Raw genomic sequence first — 22,810 nt, 5'->3', positions numbered from 1 at the left:
AATAAAGGAGCCCAACAAGCAGTGTATTTTATAGCAGTATAAGTTTTAAGAGCTCTTTCATCCTTTCCCGACTTATGTGGAATTCCTGTTAATGTCAGTGAGATTTACAATGATTGAAATGAAGGGAGTCTGTGTCCTTGAAAAGTTTGTAAGCAGTCTTTAGATATATAAAAGATATTACATACTTATGAACAACATATAAAAGTTTAAATAGCATTAACATGAACAGAATAAAATAAGATAAAGATATGTCTGTATTAGCAATTGAAGAGAATTGGAGAGGAAATTGAATTAATTATCTGGGTAATTGCCTTGTTTTTTCACTTTAAGTTTGGGACAGAGGCTCACTACTCAGGTTGAGTAATGAAGTGCCTTCTTTCAGATATAAGGTTCTGTATATTGGAGTTAATAAATCAAGGACTGCAAGGATAGAACCACTTTCTTCCAGATGAATTTTTTTTTTTTCTTTTCTGTTCTCTTAAGATGATTTGTCTCTGCATCCATTCCTTTATCTCACAGTTTGAGTCAGGGAAAAATAGGTGGGTGTTTTATCTATATTCTACAACTAATTTTGGAGGAAGAAGGGGGTGGAGGTTGAACATTCCATTATACATTCTGGCATAAGTGGGTCTCTTTTTTTTTTCCTAATAGATTTATTTAATTAATTAATTAATTAATTTTTTGGCTGTGTTGGGTCTTCATTGCGATGCGAGGGCTTCTCATTGCGATGGCGTCTCTCATTGCAGAGCACAGGCTGTAGGTGTGCAAGCTTCAGTAGTTGTGGCATGCAGGCTTCAGTAGTTGTGGCTCGTGGACTCTAGAGCGCAGTCTCAGTAGTTGTGGCACACGGGCTTAACTGCTCTGAGGCATGTGGGATCTTCCCAGACCAGGGCTCAAACCCATGTCCCCTGCATTGGCAGGCAGATTCTTAACCACTGCGCCACCAGGGAAGCCCTAAGTGGGTCTCTTTTTTATCTCAACGTAAATATTCAGTGAGGAATATCCCAGCTTCATTCATCAAAGGTATACAGACAGGGCTTAAGTAAATCTTTGTTTTGAGGTTATGGACTAAATCTTTAATCTAGTATAAAAGAAAGAGAGGAAAGAAGAGTGTGGAAGGCTCAGAGCAGCCCATCCACACTATTTTAGAAAAATACTTGGCCTATTGAACAGAGGAATAGTTTGGTATTTGAAGCCCTAGGCAAAATCCATCAGTAAGTCCTAAAACTTGGAGTAAAGGAATAAGACAGGAAAGGACAAGAATACTGTTATTCTGAAGTCTTTATCTTGATTAGGAGAATAATGCCAGCAATGGCATAATACAAGTAAAGGGGTGAGAAAGAGGATCTGGTTGAAGGGGCAAATAAGATAAATTTTATAAACTTGCTGGATTTGTCTCATTGCTTTTCATTAAGATTTGGATTGGAAGTTAAAAGAAAAACCCGGTATATTAGGAAAAAAAATAAAAGTCTTAGGAAGAATATGTTTAATGCAAATTTTCTGATATGAAGATTTTTTTTTTTTTTTTGCTGCGGGGCTTGCAGGATCTTAGTTCCCCTAGTTTCTCCAACCATGGGTTGAACCTGGGCCCTTGGCAGTGAGAGGGCAGAGTCCTAACCACTGGACTGCCAGGGAATTCCCAAGGAATTTTTGATTTGTTCTCCTATGTAGTATACATGCAACATAAGGTTAAATAAAGTCAACAAATCATAAGCTCCAAAAAAAAAAAACCCACCAAATCATAAGCTCACAATAAAACCTCTCCCGTAGTATATGTAGTACATATAGTAAATGTTTTGTAGTTTATTAATCTATTGTCCTGATATTGACACCTAAAATTCAATAGCTAATTGACATGTTACATTGTTATATATGTCAAATTGAAAAGCCAGAGTGAAGACCCAATATGTACCGCAAATTTTAGAGCAATTTCGACTACAATTTGTGACACTACCAACATGAAATTTTTTAAGTTATATGCAAATCTGACTTTAAATTTAAGTATATATCCGTAAATATTTATTAAATGTGTATCATGTGCTGAGCACTGTGCTGAGGCTGCAGATACAAAGATGAATAAGATACAATCCTTTCCCACAAACATGGAAACGAATAACTATGATGAAATGTGATAAACACTGTGACTAACAAGTTACAAGCACTTATTTCCACTACAGCATTTTGATATAAGCTATAGAAACCTGTTCATTTACTTTGTGCATATAACATTTTTATTTGATGTACATATTATCTCCTGTTATTCTCCTAGGGAGTCATTGTGCTTATTCATGACGAACTCTTAAGTAGCTCCAGGCCTATTAATATAGGATGTGAAAACTGTGATTATAGAGAACCTAGTTTGGGAGACATGTAAATATGCTCACTCCCTTTACGACACCAGGTAAAAATGACATACTTTCATTCTCTGACAATTATGGTTAAGGTTGGATTAAGACATTCTGAAGCCTTAATCTGTGTCAAGTGTAAAAGTGATTCTACATTATAATAAAGATTCACAATCTATTTATTAAAGAACACACACTTTGTAGTGAAGAAAGCTTTTACTTTGCATATATGTAAAGTTACATCAGATTAGTTGAGAGGAGGAGATGAGGACAGAGTGCTAAAAGGGGAAAAAGAGAGAGCACAGAAGAAAGAGGAAGAACTTCCCATCAACTGGGCTAGGACTTAGATGCTGATAGCCACTTAATCAATTAATACTTATTCATTCATTCATTAATTCACTTACTTAATACTTATTGAGTTCTTAAAAATAACACGCATAATAACAATAGTAATACATAATAGTAATAATAATAATGATAATAATAATAATTGCAGTTATCAGGAATGAAGTGCTTACTACTTACCAGGCACAGTACTGGGCCCTTTATGCACCTTACCTATCATAGTTATATCTTATAGGTGGTTACTATCATTATTCCCATTTTACTGATGTGGATTTTGAGGCACAAAGAGATTGAATACCTTGCCCTAGGTCATCAGCTAGTAAATGACAGAGTCAGAATTTGTATCAAGCCATCTGCTCTTAACCACTAGGAATGTGCCATCCACTGTGCTAGCCTTTGGGGATTTAAAAGTAAACATGACCAGATTCCCTGTCCTGAAGGAGTTCACAGTCTTACTGGAGAAAGAAAGTGCAAATAATTGCCCTGCAGTGTGATTAAACACTACGATAAACATATGTAGAATCCAGTGATTATACAAAGGAGGGAGTGATTAATTCTGCTTAGATGGGAGTAAAGTGTTGATGAAATTTCAAAGAGGCAAACTGTGAGCGGGAATTTAAAGAATGAGAAGGTGATTTTTAGGCAGGCAGGGTAATAGTGAAAGTAGAAGGAGCAGCATATGTAAAAGCTAAGGGAACTTCAAGTTGGGGCGAGGTACTGGGGAGGGAGAGCCTGGAAAGGAGGACTCCAAGGATATGCCAGGCAAGTGGAAGAAGTGTATGGAATTCTAAACAGTTTTATTATGTTTATTGACTTTTAGATAAGGCATGTCTGTATTAGCAATTTATTCAAAGATAAGATAGCCATCCGTTAAATAGAATTCATTATAAAATGTAACAATTTTGATAAAAACTTTAAAAAGTAAAAGACTTTCCCAACAGTTATTTTCACTTCAAGGGTATCACTTTCACTTTGGGGATATCACTTCTGGGTGATATTCACTGTACACACAGACATTTCAAAAAACAAAGTTCCATCTTATTACACTGTATTAAAATACCTCTTAGATATTTTGACATAGATATCTGGACCAGGTAGTTTCCATCTGGCTACCAGCATCAAAGGTCTGGTGTTCAGAGACAGAAGAAACAGGTCGGCAACATAACTTACAGAATGAAGTCCTAAGGCTTCTGTTTGTGAGGTATGAGAGAGAAAATCTCAAGCTGGGGAATGGTGTCTAGCTTGAGTCCTCACTTAGGTCCTCTGAGTTTTACAGGCCCTTTCATAAAGAATCTGGGGCTGGGGTCAAAGAATCCTAAAGCCCTCTTTAGGATTTTTCACTTTTAGTCTTTAGACTCTTCCTTTTACCTCTTCCCCACACAATTGACTAATACCATGAATTAGATCTCTGACGGATACAGAGGGGCAGGTAGCACTGTATCTAGTATGAGTCCATTAAATAATCATGTGATAATTATGTAATTAAGTATTATGGTAATCATATGATAAATAGTTACATACAATAAAAATGTTATGATTATAATAGAAAGGTGTTCCCTCACAACAATTTCCCTATTATTTTTTGTGTAATCTTCAATTTTAGTGTACTATAATTTACTCATTCTTTAATATGATATTTAGGTTATTTTCAATTTCATGCCATTATAGATAATGCTGCAATAAATAACACTGGGTACATATTTTTTCTCACATGTTATTTCCTTAGTATAAACCCCCAGGAGTGAGAGGAAAAAAATAATATTTTCATAGCTTTTCTGTGTATTACCATATTGCTTTCCAAAAAGGGTATGCTATTTATAAAGGTACCAAAGGTATGAGTGACCGATTTAGTCTCGTACTTCACCGGCATCAAGTGTTACAATTCAACAACAAAAATTGCTGATATAATAGGAGTAAAAAAAATCTCAAGTTTATTTTGACCTGCAACTCTTTGAGGAACTAAAAGGATGGTCATTTCATGGGTTCTCTTACTGTATGTAAAAGAAAATTCCAATTTTGACTTAAGGCAAATCTACATAGTTATAACTTAAAAGAATAAGGTGTTAGAATTTACCAGGTTTTGTTAAATATTTTAATAATTTAAAAAATTCCGTAAGTTTACATTTAAACTTGGCAAGTTACACTGTGCTAAAGTTTTCTCTTATCCTTCTCAGAATTCAAAGATATATTTGTAGTTTTAATCAGTGTACCCATTGCTGTGTTCTTTGAGATTACTTATATTTTTATGCACTGAAACATATACTTATTTTTTAAAGGTTATGAAGGGTTTGAATATATTAATATACTATGTAATTTTCTAAATATCCAACATTTCAGAATAATTATTTCAAAGTTTTCATTACTATAAATAGCACTGCTATGAACACCTTTGTACAATTGTTGTTCTCCTTTCTCCTGTCTCTATTTGATTATTCCCTTTGGAATGTTATCTCAAGAATGGGATTATGGGGTCAAAGTATGTGCCTAATTTTAATTGTTAATTGTTGTTAACATAACGATGGGTTATTATTATTTTTTTTTGCGGTACGCGGTCCTCTCACTGTTGTTGCCTCTCCCGTTGCGGAGCACAGCCTCCGGATGCGCAGGCTCAGCGGCCATGGCTCACGGGCCCAGCCGCTCCGCGGCATGTGGGATCTTCCCGGACCAGGGCATGAACTCGTGTCACCTGCAGCGGCAGGCGGACTCTCTACCACTGTGCCACCAGGGAAGCCCATGATGGGTTATTTTTAAGTGATTACTCTTGTTTTAATATAGACACTTCAATTGGAACCAAGGTGTTTTCCATTGAACCAGACAACTATAATGAATATTTTAGAAAAGGAGAAGTGGCAAAAAGTTCTGAAAATTACTTTAACTATTTCTTCTAGGGACAAGTTATATTTTATATTTACCAACCATTGGGACATTTGCATAGAATTATAAGGGGATCAGAGGTCATTAAGTTCAATTCCTTAACCTCTGAACACCTTAGTTTCTTTTTTTTTTAGCATCTTTATTGGAGTATAATTGCTTTACAGCGTTGTGTTAGTTTCTGCTGTATAGCAAAGTGAATCAGCTATATGCATACATATATCCCCATATTCCCTCCCTCTTACATCTCCCTCCCACGCTCCTTATCCCACCCCTCCAGGTGGTCACAAAGCACCGAGCTGATCTCCCTGTGCCATGCAGTTGCTTCCCACTAGCTATCTATTTTACTTTTGGTAGTGTATATACGTCCATGCCACTCTCTTACTTCTTCCCAGCTTACCCTTCCCCCTCCCCGTGTCCTCAAGTCCATTCTCTATATCTGTGTCTCTATTCCTGTCCTGCCCCTAGATTCATCAGAACCATTTTGTATCGTGCTGTGATTTATGTCATAGAGTGTTCTTCCTATGTTTTCCTCTAAGAGTTTTATAGTGTCTGGCCTTATATTTAGGTCTTTAATCCATTTTGAGTTTATTTTTGTGTATGGTTGAACACCTTAGTTTCTTAATGTGCAAAAAGTATATAATAATAGTGCTGTTGTGGAGACTAAAACAAGAGAATGCATGTAAAACACTTAGCTCTTTGTATGACACATAGTAAATTAACAGTAAATATTAGTCATTATCAGAGTATAGCTGCTATAGTTAGCATATACCATATTGAAAGGTCATATTCTATCCATTCATTTATTTGTCATATGTGCGAGGCATTTTTTGAGAATTTGGTATGTAAAAGTGAAAAAAGCTACACAGCAAAGAAAACCATTGACAAAATTAAAAGGCAAGTTACTGAATGGGAGAAAAAATTTACAAATGATATGACTGATAAGGGGTTAACATTCCAAAGTACAACTCAACATTGAAAAAACAAACAATCTGATAAAAAAATAGACAGAAGACCTGAATAGATATTTTTCTAAAGAGGACATGTAGATGACTAACAGGCATATGAAAATATGCTCAACATTGCTAATCATCAGGAAAATGCAAATCAGAAGCACAGTGAGATATTACCTCACACCTGTCAGAATGGCTATCATCAAAAAGAAGACAAATAACAAATGTTGATGAGGATGTGGAGAAAAGGGAACCCTCATACACTGTTGGTTGGAGTGTAAATTGGTGCAGCCACTTTGGAAAACAGTATGAAGGTTTCGCAGAAAACTAAAAACAGAACTACCATATGACCCAGCGATTCCACTCCTGGGTATATATCCACGAAAAACCGAAGCACTAGTTTGAACAGATACACGAACCCCAGTGTTCATAGCATTGTTATTTACCATTGTCAAGGTATGGAAGCATCCTAAATGTCCATCAATAGATGAATGGATAAAGAAGTTGTGGTATATATACACAATGGAATACTACTCATGCATAAAAAAGAATGAAATTTTGCCACTTGCAGCAACGTGGATGGACTTGAAGGGTGTTATGCTTAGTGAAATAAGTCAGACGGAGAAAGACAAATACTGTATGATATCATTTATATATGGAATCTAAAAAATACAACAAACTACTGAATATAACAAAAAGAAACAGACTCTCAGATATAGAGAACAAATTAGTGGTTACCATTGGGGAGAGGGAAGCGGGGAGAAGCAAGATAGGAGTAAGGGATTAAGAGGTACAAACTGTTATGTATAAAGTAAATAAGATACAAGGATATATTGTAATACACAGGGAATATAGCCAATATTTTATAATAACTATAAATGGAGTATAACCTTTAAAAATTGTGAATCACTATGTTGTACACCCATAACATATAATATCATATGTCAACTATACTTCAGTTTAAAAAAAAGACAAAAGAAAGTGAAAAAACTAGTCTCTGACTACATGGAGCTTATGTTTTAGGATATAGGCAATAAACAAATATACCATGTTAGATGGTGATTGTGTTATAGAGAATAAAGTGTGTGTGTGTGTGTGGGGGGGAGAGGGTGGAATTCCCTGGCGGTCCAGCGGTTAGGACTTCGCCTTTCACGGCAGTGGCCTGGGTTTCCAGGTGGGGGAACTAAGATCCCGCAAGCCAGCCACGTGGCTCCCCCAGCAAAACAAAACAAACTCAAGAACTTGCAGAAGCGCAGTAGGTACCATTTAGTACAGTCTATTGTGAAGTTTCATCTCAGGGGCACTGTTTATATAAAAAAGCAAGGGAGAGGGTAGTAGAATATGTGTATGTGTGTAACTGTTTTATTTAGGGTAGTCAGGGATAATATGGTGACATTTGGGCAAACACCTGAAGGAAGTGAGGGAGTTAAAAGAAAGTTCCAGATAGACTTTTACTTGCAAATATGGTTAAAATTTTGAGGACATGGACAATTTCTTTCAGATTTTGGTAGCAGAGCAAAAACTATGTAGGAGGCCTGAGACATATTGCATTCTATATTAGTTAGGTGCCGTAATAGGTGTGATCATCAGTGTGATTAGATGTACAGTTTTTCTCTTAATTATTTCATTAAAAAAAAAATCAACGTTTAATTTTTTGCATGCATAACACTTTCATACGATTCAAACATAAAAATACAAAACGATATTCAGTGAGGCCTCCCTCTCTCTCCTGTCCCCATTTGCAGTTCCTATTGCTCCTATTTTCTTTATCCTTCCAAAGTTTGTTTGTTTTTCCTACTTAGGAGGTCTCATTGAAAACTTGAGATCATGTAGCCATGGCTGCCGCTCATCAATCTCCTGTACAGCTGGTTCTGTTGGATACTTGTCAGCTGTGAACCATTCACTCTCAAACACACACTCTGCAGAATCCGAAGGATTTTTTTTTTTAACATGGATATATAAACCAATACTGAAAGTAAACAGAGAAAAGCATCGAACATCCAGAGACAACTTTCCAGGAGCATTATTGTAAAGAAAAACCCAAACAAAAACCAAAAAAACCACAATCATATTGCCCCAGGTGCTCAAGATTCCCCACCCACGCTCGACTAGGGTTCCAAACGCCTGAAAACCGGAAGTGCCCTAGGGGTGGGAAAGGTGAACCGGAAGCGCGAGGGCAGCGGGGCTCCGGAGTCCTTTGGCTGAGGTAACTCAGAAAAGTCAGTAGCTTGCGGGTGACCGTTTAGAAGCAGTCCAGATTGTTTTCCTCCAGGGTCCATTTAAGAGTTTGACCTGCATCTCTGGCTGCTCAGGGGCTGACTTGCCCCCTCGTCCGTCCCCTGACTGTGCGTTGGTGGCGTCTAAAATCTTCCGCTCACCGGATCAGGGAGAGGCCGGCACCCTCGGACCTCCCTCTCTTTGGGCTTCTCGTGCCTTTTCCTGAAAACGATGTCAAAGCTGCGGGTTAGTAATGTGTGTGTCTTGTCTGTTCGTCATAGGGAAGCGCAGACGCGTCCATCCTATACTTGTGCTTTAGACTTGTTTTGTTTTTAAACCTCGCATTCGCGTTTTGAATAAATGTAATCATGTTGGTCATTCTTGTGAAAATTTTCGAATGAGTCTGGTGCTCGAAGTTTCTAACGTTTCAGACTGTGACTGGTGAGTCTCGATTTTCTTTGGTGGATGTTACTTGGCGGAACGTTTGAAGTATAGTGCAAAAATCCTTCTAGGGCTATGAGCAGTTACCGAAGCGTGTACATTCTCAAGGAAAGTTTTTTTCTTTATTCTTAGGGTTATTTTATTCTGAAGTGCCTTGCACAAGCAAACTGGAATGGAATCTCCCTGGTTATGAAATGACTGACCTCATCCTGATGATGCTGAATTGTAGATTTTTAATTTTTTAATTTTTTTTTTTTTTTGCGGTATACGGCCACTCACTGTTGCGGCCTCTCCCGTTGCGGAGCACAGGCTCCGGATGCGCAGGCTCAGCGGCCATGGCTCACGGGCCCAGCCGCTCCGCGGCATGTGGGATTTTCCCGGACCGGGGCACGAACCGGCGCCCCCCGCATCGGCAGGCGGACTCTCAACCACTGCGCCACCAGGGAAGCCCTTTTTTAAACATCTTTATTGGAGTATAATTGCTTTACAATGGTGTGTTAGTTTCTGCTTTGTAACAAAGTGAATCAGTTATACATATACAGTATGTTCCCATATCTCTTCCCTCTTGCATCTCCCTCCCTCCCTCCCACCCTCCTTATCCCACCCCTCTAGGTGGTCACAAACCACCTAGCTGATCTCCCTGTGCTATGCGGCTGCTTCCCACTAGCTATCTATTTCACGTTTGGTAGTATTATATATGTCCATGCCACTCTCTCACTTTGTCACAGCTTACCCTTCCCCCTCCCCATGAATTGTAGATTTAAATTACTCATGTTATTGTCTTAATCTGCCACTTAGCTTTGCTTTTGGACATAGTCAGTGATGACTCTCAGGGCGTTTATGGGAACCTTTATAATCAGTATAGTTCATTTAGGGGACTGCCCTGGCGGTCCAGTGGTTAAGACTCTGTGCTTAGAATGTAGAGGGGCATAGGTTCGATCCCTGGTTGGTGAATGAAGATCCTGCATGCCGCCTGGTGTGGCCAGAAAAAAAAAAGAGCAGTGTAGTTCATTTAGAAAGAAAATGTGAATATTCCACTAACAATCTTCCCCTTAGATTAGTGAAATCCTTTGATTATTTTTTTTAATCCTTTGATTTTGATTGTTTGCTATTTTGTCTTGGTTGTGATAAATGTCTATGGCTGTGTTTGTTTTGTACCTTGAAGGAAAAACCCTTGCTGAAAGATTCCAACCTGAAAATCAGCAAATGCTATGTAGGTGGAATTTATACTGCAGGCCTTCACAGTTTTCTTCGCTAGCCATTTCTTTAGCCAATTTGAGTGTTTATGATAACCTTCCCTGGTTTCAGGGTTAGTTTGGAGTAGTTAGTGAATTTTAAAAAATTATATTCCCCACTTGATGATTTATAAAGTGTGCTAATGTAACTTGAGAAAATATTTTAAATTTTATACGGCTTCATACCATATTATCAGGAACTAGTATCAGTTTTTAAATTTGTTTAAATTAAGAAAATTTTTAACATCTTTATTGGAGTATAATTACTTTACAATGGTGTTTTAGTTTCTGCTTTATGACAAAGTGAACCGGCTATACCTATACCTATACATATACTAGCATCAGTTCTTATAGTGCCCACTGGGTGGCAGCATGGTGTTTTTCAGTTTCTTTAGCTTTGACTATGGATTTCATATTTCCTCTTGCTATAATAGTGATATTCTGATTGTAGTAGATACCTATCATATGCTGAATGCCAGACACTGGACTAAGTACTTTATGCATATTATTTCATTTAATCCTAAAAAACAAATCCAAAACCCTCTGACATAAGTATTTCCATTATTCTTATATCATACGAGGAAGCTGTGGGAAAGAGATTAAATAATAATGCAAGGCCGATAAACTACAAGGCTGATAAACTATACAGCCAATGAGTGGTAGAGCCAGAATTGGAATACAGGTGTTTAACTGCTACTTCTTGCTAGTCAAATTAAAGTTATTGTAAGTTTGACCAAATAGTGAAGAACCAACAGTTAAAATGAGAAATCTGGATATTCTGAAAGAGGTGAGAACTGAACATTGGTTTTATATAATGTGCCTCAAGACAGTTGGGGGTGCATGGTTTCCAAAAGGCAGTATTTCCTAAATTGTGTTCCAAGGAGCACCAGTCTTGGGAGATGCTTCAATAAAAAAAGGTTCCTGTGACCAGAAATGCTCTTGGAGATTCATTAAAGGCTCTCAGAAATCCTGCAGAAAAGGAACCTGTTTAACCCAACTTTTTGGAACTGATAGCGTTCTTAAATTTTCTGATTATATCCCACATTAAAAATTACATTTTATATGCAGGCCAGTATAATCATATGTATATACACCTGAAATAAAATACTAAAATAAATACACATGAAGCAATACTTACCTTAAGTATGAGCAATATACTCTTATATTTTCTATTTTATTTTTTTCCAGTCTTTTTTAAAATGGTAAATATCTTTGTTGATATTTATTCTTTTATTAGTCCTGGTAATAGTTGAATTAACACAGTGTTTCTTGTTGGGAAGGTATCCTTTATAATCAATTCAGGCCACTAGCAAAGTAAGAACACAGGAACAATTTTATTGTTAGAATTCTCCAAAATACATTTTTTGGCACACATGTTCCCCAGAATATTAGTTGGCCTTGTGAATTATCAAAAAAGTGTTCCACAGTCAAGATAAACTTGGGAAATTCGGTTTAAAGTTAAACAGGTTCTACCTATGCTAATGGTATTGTTAATCTCTGAGATGGGGAGTTAGTGTGCAGTGTTTCCCAGATTTATTTGACCATGAAACCTATTTTTAGATCTTGTGGTTCTTGTGCCTGTTAGAATACACTTTGGGAAACGATCATATTGATAATTAGGGCAAAAATGTTTTTGTTGTAATGTATGCATTTCAATTGAAAATTTTTATTGTAAATTATTCACCTAATTTTCGTAAGTCATTTATCCTATTTGCTAATATACATGGCAGAGAAATATGTCAGAAAGCCTTTTAGCTTCTTAGTTTTCTTCTGACCCATGGAAACTTTCTGTTAATAATAAGAAAAGTCTTTATGAAATTCTCTGGCACTGATTAATTTCATATAAACTAAAACTTTTATTTTCAGTTTAAATTCAATGAGCAGTAAATTTCCAGGTGTGTTAGAGTCAACCGTATTAAGACATTTTGGCAATTTGTGTTTCATATTTGGAAATATTTGGAGTTTAGTTAAAGGTTATAAGTGTTTAAGAAATGCTTAAAGAATTTTCCTACATTTTATTTATAAGCTGGACAAAATCAGCGGTTATATATTTGATCCAGAGATCTCTGTTGTGTTGCTTTAAATTAGTTGAATTTATGGTACCTTTAATAGTTTATTTCATGTTTGGTTCCATAATGATCCATAGGGAGAGAATTTCCAGTTCTCTCATTTCCTTCACACATCTCAGACCATTCAATTTTAGAATTTAGGAATTTCTAACTTTATAAAATTTGTATATGAAATCCCTACTCCTTTTCTTAAATCGAGGAGAAGTTTGACAAAGATTTTACCAAATGTGAATAGAGAATGTTTTACTCATAATAGTGTAAAACATTTTCTGTGAGAAACTCGGTGTTTTAGTAATTACACATAATTTATAGAAAATTTAGAGCAATACTTATCAAGTGTTCCCACAGTGCATTTCCCACTGGAGCTTAAGAAACCTATAAACTAGGGACTTCCCTGGTGGAGCAGTGGTTAAGAATATGCCTGCTGATGCAGGGGACATGGGTTTGATCCTTGGTCTGGGGAGATCCCACATGCCGCGGAGCAGCTAAGCCCGCGAGCCACAACTACTGAGCTCGTGCGCCACAGCTACTGAAACTCACGCACCTAGAGCCCGTGCTCCTCAACAAGAGAAGCCACTGCAATGAGAAGCCCGCGCACTGCAATGAAGAGTAGCCCCTGCTCGCCGCAGCTAGAGAAAGCCCATGTGCAACAAGCAAGACCCAATGCAGCCAAAAAATAAATAAATAAAAATTAAAAATAATTAACTTAAAAAATAAAGAAACCTATAAACTAAAACAGTTAATGAAAAATAACTTCTATGGCAGCATTATCAGTTGATGTAATAAAGTACAAGATTATGTGAATTAGACAGTAAGAACAGGCAGTATGCACAATAAGGTACTAATCATATGATATGGGCAGCAAGTACAGTTCAGAAAAGGAGCAGTTGGTGTCAGATGGATTCATAAGAAAGTTTCATGGAGGATATGGAGTTTGATCTGATTTTTAAATATGTTTAAACAGAAAAGGTAGAGGAAGGCATTCTATATGAGAGCAGAATGTGTGAAGGTATTAATCAGTTCAAGCTCCTTAACATGGCATGAAAGATCCTCAAGATGTGCCTGCTTCTCAAGCCTCATCCCATCATCTCCCAGCTTTTCATGTTAGACTCTAATATCCTTAAACTGTTTTTAGTTCCTTATAGACAATGATGTTTCATCCATTTGTCTTTGCTTATGAGGTTTTTCCCCTCTAAAATGCCCTCACCTCATTTTCCACTTTGCTAATTTCTTAACTTTAAAGATTTTTAAGTCTCAACCTAAAACTCACCTCCCTTAGGAAGTCTCTGACCTTCTCAAGCCTTCCTTGATCTTCCCTTTCTGTTTTAGAAGCCCCTTCTTCCTGATACCATAATACGCTGTAGGAGAGATCTCTACCATTACACTTAACCACATTGTATTATAATTATCTGTATATATCTGTAGCTTTCTACCAGAGTTAGTTCCTTGAGGACAAGGTCTCTATTTTTTTTTAATCATTACATTTTGAATATAGAAGGGGTTCAACAAATGTTTGTTTAATGAATGAATTTTTTTTGGTTTCCTTTATTTATTTACATTAATATTTTCAGGCTTTAAGATTCTCCTTAGTTCTGGTATTTTGAAATTTATTGAACAAGATCAGGTCTACAATGTTATAATGTCCTGTTCCTCTCTGGAATCTCAAAAATCTTTGTATCTTGGCCCTTGATCTTATTCTTCACTCTAATTTCTAAGAAAGAAAGGAGAGTTGTTCCCTTTTTTTCTGAAGGCTAATCATTCTCTCAGACCTCACTTCTTCAAATCTCTCTCTTCATGTTTAATCACATGATCTTTACTGGCTTTTTTCTATAAAATGTAAAATGTTTGAATTTCTTCTCTTCTGTCCCCTACTTTTCCTTGATCACTTATGACCTTAAACTACTACCTTATATCTCACTTAACATATCATTTTGTGAAAACTGCTCATCAACAACCTCCTACTTTCCAAATCGATTTGTGTCAGTAAGAACTACCCTCCTATCCTTCAGCCAAATTTGATTTCCCCTTGCTCATGGTATATCTCAGAATCCTCCTCCATGAACTATTTCTTGAATTCCTCAATAGTCTAAATCTCTTCTCCGAAGGTTAATTAAATCAGAAATTTACTGCTAGAACTAGCACTAGACACCATCTGCTTCAATTTGCTATTGCACTTATAACTATTTGGGTAACAAGACAGGATATTTACAAATTAGCAGTCAAATTAAAATTTAAATTTAGTTTAGCATCCTTATTTTATAGGTGAACAAATGAGGCTCAGTCACTGTGTGCTTTGAACTCTGAACCCTTTTTTATCTATCATGTCTTTTTTATCATGCCTAGTGTTATCATGTCTGGGATTACACTTATTTGAATAAATGCTTTACATTTCTCGACTTTGAAGGTAAAGACCATTAACTCACATTTGTATCACTTGCAGTTTCTTGAACAGAGAGATGTACTGATATTTAATTATATCACTGTTTACTATATGTAAGAAGTCTAATTTAAAAAATCTATATGTGGGGCACTTTTTCCATTTTTTCTTCATTACATAATTGTTCTTCCCTAGGTCTTCCTAGTGTTACAGAATCTTTCTTAATATACCTTATTATAAAATGTAGTCATCTTAATATCTCTTAAGATACAAGCACAGTTACAAGAAACACTTTCAGTGCAACATGCAATGCAACGCAACAAAAATTAATTGACTGCCTGACTTTAGTAATTTATTGTATGAGGCAGTATGGGCGTGAGCGGTGAGGTGGTCACTCAGGCCCATGCTCAGTCATAGGACCTGTACCTGTCAACTTTTGCCCTATCTGTTAAATATATGCTATGTCATTAAATGCTTTTAAATCTAAAAAAAAAAAAAAAAAAAAGAATGAGACTTGGCCACTAGTCTCACTACTTAAAATGTAACAGCTAGCACATAACTATTGCTAATACAAGATAGAATGTGAATGCAAATTTAATCAGTTCCCGTTTGGCACTGTGCTAAGTGGAATATAAAAAACCCTTTGGGGAAAAAAAAAAAACCCTTTGGGGGCTTCCCTCGTGGCACAGTGGTAAAGAATCCTCCTGCCAATGAGGGACACCGGTTCGATCCCTGGTCCAGAAAGATCCCACATGCCGCGGGGCAACTAAGCCCGTGCACCACAACTACTGAAGCCTGCATGCCTAGAGCCTGTGCTCCTCAACAAGAGAAGCCACTGCCATGAGAAGCCTAAGCGCCGCAATGAAGAGTAGCCCCCGCTTGACGCAACTAAAGAAAGCCCGCGCGCAGCAACGAGGACCCAACACAGCCAAAAATAAATAAATTAATAATTAAAAAAAAAAACCAAACCTTTGGTTCTTCACTTTTAGAGGGGATACACTGTAGGAAATGTAATGTTTATTATACTGTTATCATACTGTTATAAACGGTCCTGATGGAGTTAAGGTGATTTTCCAATGAATCTTATAGCAATCCAAGATCAGATAATTAAACAGTGATTATATATTTTTAAATCCTGCTTCGGTAATTTTTTCTCAATGTTTTTCAGTCTACACATACACCAGCTTGTGTGTGATTAATGAATACAATTTTTTACATAAGGGTTCACTTTTTGTGACATGTCATCCATATTTTACACTCAAATATATTAATAATTACTTATGAAGGAGACATGCTTATAAAACTGATTTAGCATTGAGTTCAAGTCATAAGAGTATTTCCAAGAATAAAAAGCAATATGAAAAACTAACTTATGGGCTATTTAAGGAAAAAAAAAGGAAACTTGGAATTTAGAGCTCTTTAACAAAGAATTTTTGGGGAAATTCTTGAGAAGTTCTAGTAACTGAAAAATCAAATCTTTATTATATATGTAAAATGATTTTTGATGATTTTGTTTATAATCTGAATGTTTTAGCTAATGTCAAAGCCTACCAGTTGTTATTATGTGAAATGATAGTGTGAAATTGATGCAGTTATAGTATAACAATAAGGACGTGACTCATGTATTTTATGTACACATTCATTCAACTGTAGTGACAAATGGCTTCATGCTGTGTGATTAAATGCATATTAGCGATTGCCCTAGGCATTTGATTATTACCATCTTTACTTCATTACATTACCACACTGTATGGCCATATAATTTATAAGATAATACACACATCACTTTGTTGCTGATAGGAATTATTCTGTTTTATGGATGGTGTCCTTTAATTTTGCCTTTCATGGATTATAAAATTGGTTAATATCTGCTGAAGTGAATCACTGGAGAAGCAAATAAAGATGTTGGCCTCAGGTCACAGTGTCATTTGTGATACTGGCAAAATTTTACAGGCTCATTTATCCCTGTACATGATTGATAACAGCATGGGTTAAATGGAGAAAGCTTTGCTTCTATTAAAGGATCATCATGAATGAAGACCTCCCACTTAAAAGTCAGGCATGATGAGAAGACAAGAGACTATCTACAGGTCAAATTAAATAACTTAAATAATTTAAGTAGAATGACAGTGTAATTTGTCCATTTTGTGTTATTACTCTGACCCCTATCAGGACTATAGGCTAACTTACTTTCTTCTGTAGAGTATTTAAAGTGTAATTTTTAATAAATACTTTCAAAGATAAAAAAGCCTTTAGAGCTCTTAAATTGTGGTAAAATATAGATTTTTTATTATGTGCTTCTGAAAAAAAATCTCTTTTTTAAAAAAAACTGCAATACTTTAAAAATTCTGAATTATATGGTGAATGCTGAGGTAATGCTTTAAGCATTTTATAATATTATATTGACTTTACTTAACTATATGTTAATAATGAAATAGAAATAATATAAATGTCATAACTATGTTTTATAAGTATATTTATTATAAGTATTTATAAATATTATAAATAATAAATTTACTATTATAAATTACTATAAATGAACTATTTACAAGAGTTTGTTGGTAACACTTTGATGCCAAACGTTAAAAATAAAGATACAGTCAGGGCTTCCCTGGTGGCGCAGCGGTTGAGAGTCCGCCTGCCGATGCAGGGGACACGGGTTCGTGCCCCGGTCTGGGAAGATCCCACATGCCGCGGAGCAGCTGGGCCCGTGAGCCATGGCCACTGAGCCTGCGCGTCCGGAGCCTGTGCTCCGCAACGGGAGAGGCCACAACAGTGAGAGGCCCACATACCGCCAAAAAAAATCAAAAACAACAACAACAACAACAACAAAAAGATACAGTCAGCATTTTTTAATGACTGCTTTCCTATATGGAATCATTGTTTGAGTTTAACTATTCAAATTGTGGTTCAAAATAGGGAAGCCATATGCATTTTTAGATAATAAAAACAGTATTGAAATGTGAGAATGTTTTGATCTGTTAAGAGTAAAATACAGTAGGGCTTCCCTGGTGGCGCAGTAGTTGAGAGTCCATCTGCCGATGCAGGGGACGCGGGTTCATGCCCGGGTCCGGGAGGATCCCACATGCTGCGGAGCAGCTGGACCTGTGAGCCTGAGGCCCCCGTCCCCCAAAAAAAAAAAAAAAAAAAAAGTAAAATACAGTAAAATACTGTAAAATACAGTAAAGCAACTATACTCCAATTAAAAAAAAAATTGAAAAAAGAGTGGATGAAATCTCAAATTAAATATTACGTGTCTCTAACTGACCAGAAAGGTATTTTTGTACATAAAAGCATTCTCATTTCTTGTTCATTGGCTGTTGAACCCTTACTATATGCCAGGACTTTAATATATTACCTCATTTAATCCTCACATCCTGTGAAATAATTATCCCTGTTTATAGATGAGGAAACTGAAACTCAGAGGAGTCACACGGTAGGTAAGAGGAGACAGAATTTGAACCCACATCCATGGCCTCTCCCGTTGTGGAGCACAGGCTCCGGACGCGCAGGCTCAGCGGCCATGGCTCACAGGCCCAGCCGCTCCGCGGCATGTGGGATCTTCCCGGACCGGGGCACGAACCCACGTCCCCTGCATCGGCAGGCGGACTCTCAACCACTGCGCCACCAGGGAAGCCCTGTTGGGGATTCTTAGAGGAATCTGCAAAGATGGATATGTCGTTTTCAAAATACATAATAAAAATCTACATTTTATCACAGATCTTCAAAACTGTGCATTTCTCACTTTATCAAGCTGGCTATATTCATACTGTGAAAACTTTTTCTGGACTCTTGGTAAAAAATACATTTCACATCATGATCCAGTACACATACATGTGTTTACATTTACATATAATTAAAACAAAAGTTTTTTGAAATTTCCCTCGTGTGAAGATTGCTGATATAGTCTAATCTAACCTATTCTGTTCTTTTCTATTCTCTTTCATGATAAGAATTGCTGCTTGCAACTAAACTGATTTTATATCTCTCTAAGGATTCTCAACTGACGTAATTCTGTACCAACTTAAAACATACACAGTAAAGTTTTTTCCTTCATTATAGAAGTTATGTATACTCTTCGTAGAAAGCAGAATGAAGGGGAAAACTCATACCTTGATAACTGAAAGACAACTGCAGTTAACATTTTGTTGTATTTTCTTTCAATGTTTTTTCTGATGTTATTTATATTAGTATTGTTTTAACTATGATATTATGTAATTTTGAATCCAAATTTTAAAAATTTAGTGTTTACTTTTATCAAAGTTATGCGTTCATGTAATGGAAAGAATCAAAAAACTTTTACAAGGTTTGTTCAGAAAAACAGTAATCTCCCCTGCCATTTCCAACTCTCCAGAGCAACTACTTTAAACTATTTTAGCTGATTCTTTATACATTTACTTCCAGAGCTCTAAATAATATACTTATCACTACTATTTCTTCATTTTCCAGTTAGGCATTATTAAATGACTTTCCATAATGGAAGATGAGGATTTAACTTTCTTTCATCTTTTGCCCCAACCCTTCCCCCTTCACATACTATCCATACTCCCCATATAGTTACATCACGATCTTGATTATTTCTGTACTTAGAGTTATATTATTATGACTGCATAAATGCTTTTCACAGCCGAACCATTGTAGTATGCTATGATTATTTTTCCTTTCTTATACAACATTCTTCCCAACTCCATTGTCTTTTTTCCCCCATTCCTTAATTTTTAATGTATTCATCACTAATTCCAAATTTTTCTCAGTTATATAAAATTGTTATTAATGACTTAAAAACAGTTGGTAAACTGTTAATTTCATCCTATTGAGGAGCTTTCTACCAAAGCTTACTGTCTCCCTTCATTACTACTATCTCCCTAAAGTTTTAAAATTTGGATTCAAATTTACATAATATCATAGTTAAAACAATACTAATATAAATACCATCAGAAAAAATATTGAAAAAGAATACATCAAAATGTTAACTGCATTTGTCGTTCAGCTATCAAGGTATGAGTGACGTTTTCCCCTTCATTCTGCTTTCTATGAAGAGTATACATAACTTCTATAATGAAGCTATACTGCTATTTCCCTTCACCATCCCTGGAGTTCCTTTCCTCTTTCTCTCTTGTATAGGATACCCTGTTTCCTGCATCCTATACCTTTCTCTTTCTTGGAGAAATCCTTAAGTAGCTACCTGAGAAAGGGTGCATGGAAGGAAATTGTTTTGGACACTGCATGTCAGAAGGTATCATTTACTTTCACACTTGACATGGCTGGTGAAATTCCAATTTTGTAGTGATTTCCTGTTAATTTTGAAGGCTTAGCTTCTTTATTCTAGCTTTCATTGTAGGTTTTTTAAAAAAGAAATTTATTTAGTCTGTGCTGGGTCTTAGTTGCGGCCCACAGGATCTTTAGTTGCGGCATGCAGGCTCATAGTGGTGGCATGCAGACTTCTTAGTTGTGGCATGCATGTGGGATCTAGTTCCCTGACCAGGGATCGAACCCAGGCCCTCTGCATTGGGGGTATGGAGTCTTACCCACTGGACCACCAGGGAAGTCCCTCATTGTAGATATTGAGGAATTCTAATGTAATTTTTCATCCTTTGTATGGAAAAAAATGTTTTCCCTTTCTGGAAGCTTATAGGACCTTTCCATTTTCTCCAGTGTTTTATTATTTCACCATGTTGTTTCTTGGTGCCAGGTCTTAATGAGCTCTTTGCAAACTCCTATTTTTTAGTTCTGAGAAAATTGATTTTGAAAATTTTTGGTGATTTGATTTATTCTCCTCCAGTTTCTCTCTTTGCTTATTTTGGACTTCTAGAGTACAGTTGTTGGACCTTCTGAATTATCTAATCCTTTTTTCACTTCAATTCTGTATTTCTTTGACTTTCTGCTCTTCTTTTTATAATATTTCTTCAGTTTTGTCTTCCAATCCTTCTGTTGAAGTTTTCATTTCTACTATCTTAATTTTTTTTTTTTTTTTTTTTTTTTGGTACGCGGGCCTCTCACTGTTGTGGCCTCTCCTGTTGCGGAGCACAGGCTCTGGATGCGCAGGCTTAGCAGCCATGGCTCACAGGCCCATCTGCTCCATGGCATGTGGGATCTTCCTGGACCGGGGCACGAACCCGTGTCCCCTGCACCTGCAGGCGGACTCTCAACCGCTGTACCACCAGGGAAGCCCCTACTATCTTAATTTTTAAAAGAACTGTTTCTTTCTGTGAATCTTCCTTTTACGTTAGCATCTTCCTTTTTTTCCATAAATGCAGTGTATACTCTTATTTTTTAATAAGAATATTAATGATGTTTCTCTGCTTAATCTTTGCTTCCTCTAAATTGCTTTAAAATTTTTTCTATTAGATTTTGTCTGTCTTTGAAATTAGACACTTTCCCCCAAAGTCAATTGGTCTTAAGCTCTCTGCTCTGTATTTAAGAATGGGGCACCAAAAAAGTGGATTGGAAGCTCTAGCTATATGCATAAGGCTTACTGACTGCGGTCTTCATTTTAGGGTAATCTGACCAGAACATTTTGTGAGGAAACTCCCAGTGTCATATTACTTATGTTTTTTCTCTTGGCCAGTCAGATCCTTGAAAACGCACTTCCAGTCTCCTGCTTTGAGTGCTATCTGCCTGTCAGCAGGTGTGGGAGCCCTGTAGAGGAAGAAGGCTTGTGGGCCAGGGGTGTCTCAAAATTTCGTAGATAAACTTTTCAGTATAGTAGCCACTACCCCCAGCCCCACCCCCGCCCTTCTCAGCTGTGCCTGTTATCTCCTGGTTTTTTTTTTTTTTTTTTTTGGCGGTACGCGGGCCTCTCACTGTTGTGGCCTCTCCCGCTGCGGAGCACAGGCTCCGGACACGCAGGCTCAGCGGCCATGGCTCACTGGCGCAGCTGCTACGCGGCATGTGGGATCTTCCCAGACCAGGGCACGAACGCGTGTCCCCTGCATCGGCAGGCGGACTCTCAACCACTGCGCCACCAGGGAAGCCCTGTTATCTCCTGTTTTAGAGACCCTGTTTTATCATCTTCAAAACAACTTCTAATTTGTCCAGGTAAGGGAAGAGTAGCCATTTGGCTACCCAGAAAGAGAGCGGGAATCTGTGGGTCCAGCCTCTTCTTAAATAGAATTTCAAGCAATTGTCCTGTTTTTGGCTTCACATTACCTTCACCTTTACTTTAGAAGCCCTTGGTATCACCAGACCATTTGTTTGCATATGGGAAAGGAGGGACCAGGGAAGGGTTTGGGGAAGTGGGGCAAGTGATGTAAATCAGATTGCTTCTTAGTTTTCCCTGTTACTGGCTTTGCTTTTTCAGGTCTTGCAAATATTATTACTCCCCTATCTGCCTGCCAAAAGCCAAAATTTTGTTGGTTTTGTCTCCTCTCTCATTCTCTTGGTCAAAGGTTTATGCCTTAAATCGTGCACTGTCATTTATTGGGGCCAAACTAAATGCCTGTGTTTAACCCACTATCTTTAACTGGAACACTCTGAGTCCTGTTGTTGTTATTGATATTTTAACAAAACATTATAACATAAGTATTTTCTGTCACTATAAACTACACAAACACATTTTTGAGAGGCACTATAATGTAGTGGTTAGGAGTGAAGCCTAGAATCTTCTTACTGGGTTCATATCATGGTTCCACCCCTTACTGTGTAACCTTGGGCAAGGTACTTAATCTCTTTTAGCCCTGTTTTTTTTTTTTTTTTCATTTCTGAAATACTAATAGTAAATATCTCTTAAAGTTGTTTGGAGAACTAAATATAGTGTTAAGTTTTGCATATAGTAAGTGCTCAATAAATATTAATTATTATATTTTCATTTTAAGTGGCTGCATATATTTCATCAAGTAGTGATAACTTAATTGACTAATTTCTTATTACTGGACACTTAGGTTGGTTCCAATTTTTCTTTCTTGTTTTTATTAACAAATATTTAGTAGTAAACATGTTAACATGAAATTTTTCCTGC

The 22,810-nt window shown here is 36.8% G+C and overlaps 1 protein-coding gene across 1 annotated transcript in view; it reads left to right on the top strand.

Moving 5' to 3' along the window:
- Positions 1-8,723: 8,723 nt before the first annotated feature.
- Positions 8,724-22,810, top strand: part of CCDC73 (coiled-coil domain containing 73) — a 139,028-nt gene continuing 124,941 nt past the window's right edge. The window contains exon 1 of the mRNA XM_024752575.1: positions 8,724-8,977. The gene's annotated coding sequence lies outside the window, so the exon portion shown is untranslated. The remainder of the gene's footprint in view (positions 8,978-22,810) is intronic.

The sequence above is a fragment of the Neophocaena asiaeorientalis genome, unplaced genomic scaffold (genome assembly GCF_003031525.2).
Source record: "Neophocaena asiaeorientalis asiaeorientalis breed wild unplaced genomic scaffold, Neophocaena_asiaeorientalis_V1.1 scaffold196, whole genome shotgun sequence".
Lineage (NCBI taxonomy): Eukaryota > Metazoa > Chordata > Mammalia > Artiodactyla > Phocoenidae > Neophocaena > Neophocaena asiaeorientalis.
The sequence above is the reverse complement of the archived record's forward strand: the minus strand, read 5'-3'. Positions and strand labels throughout refer to the sequence as shown.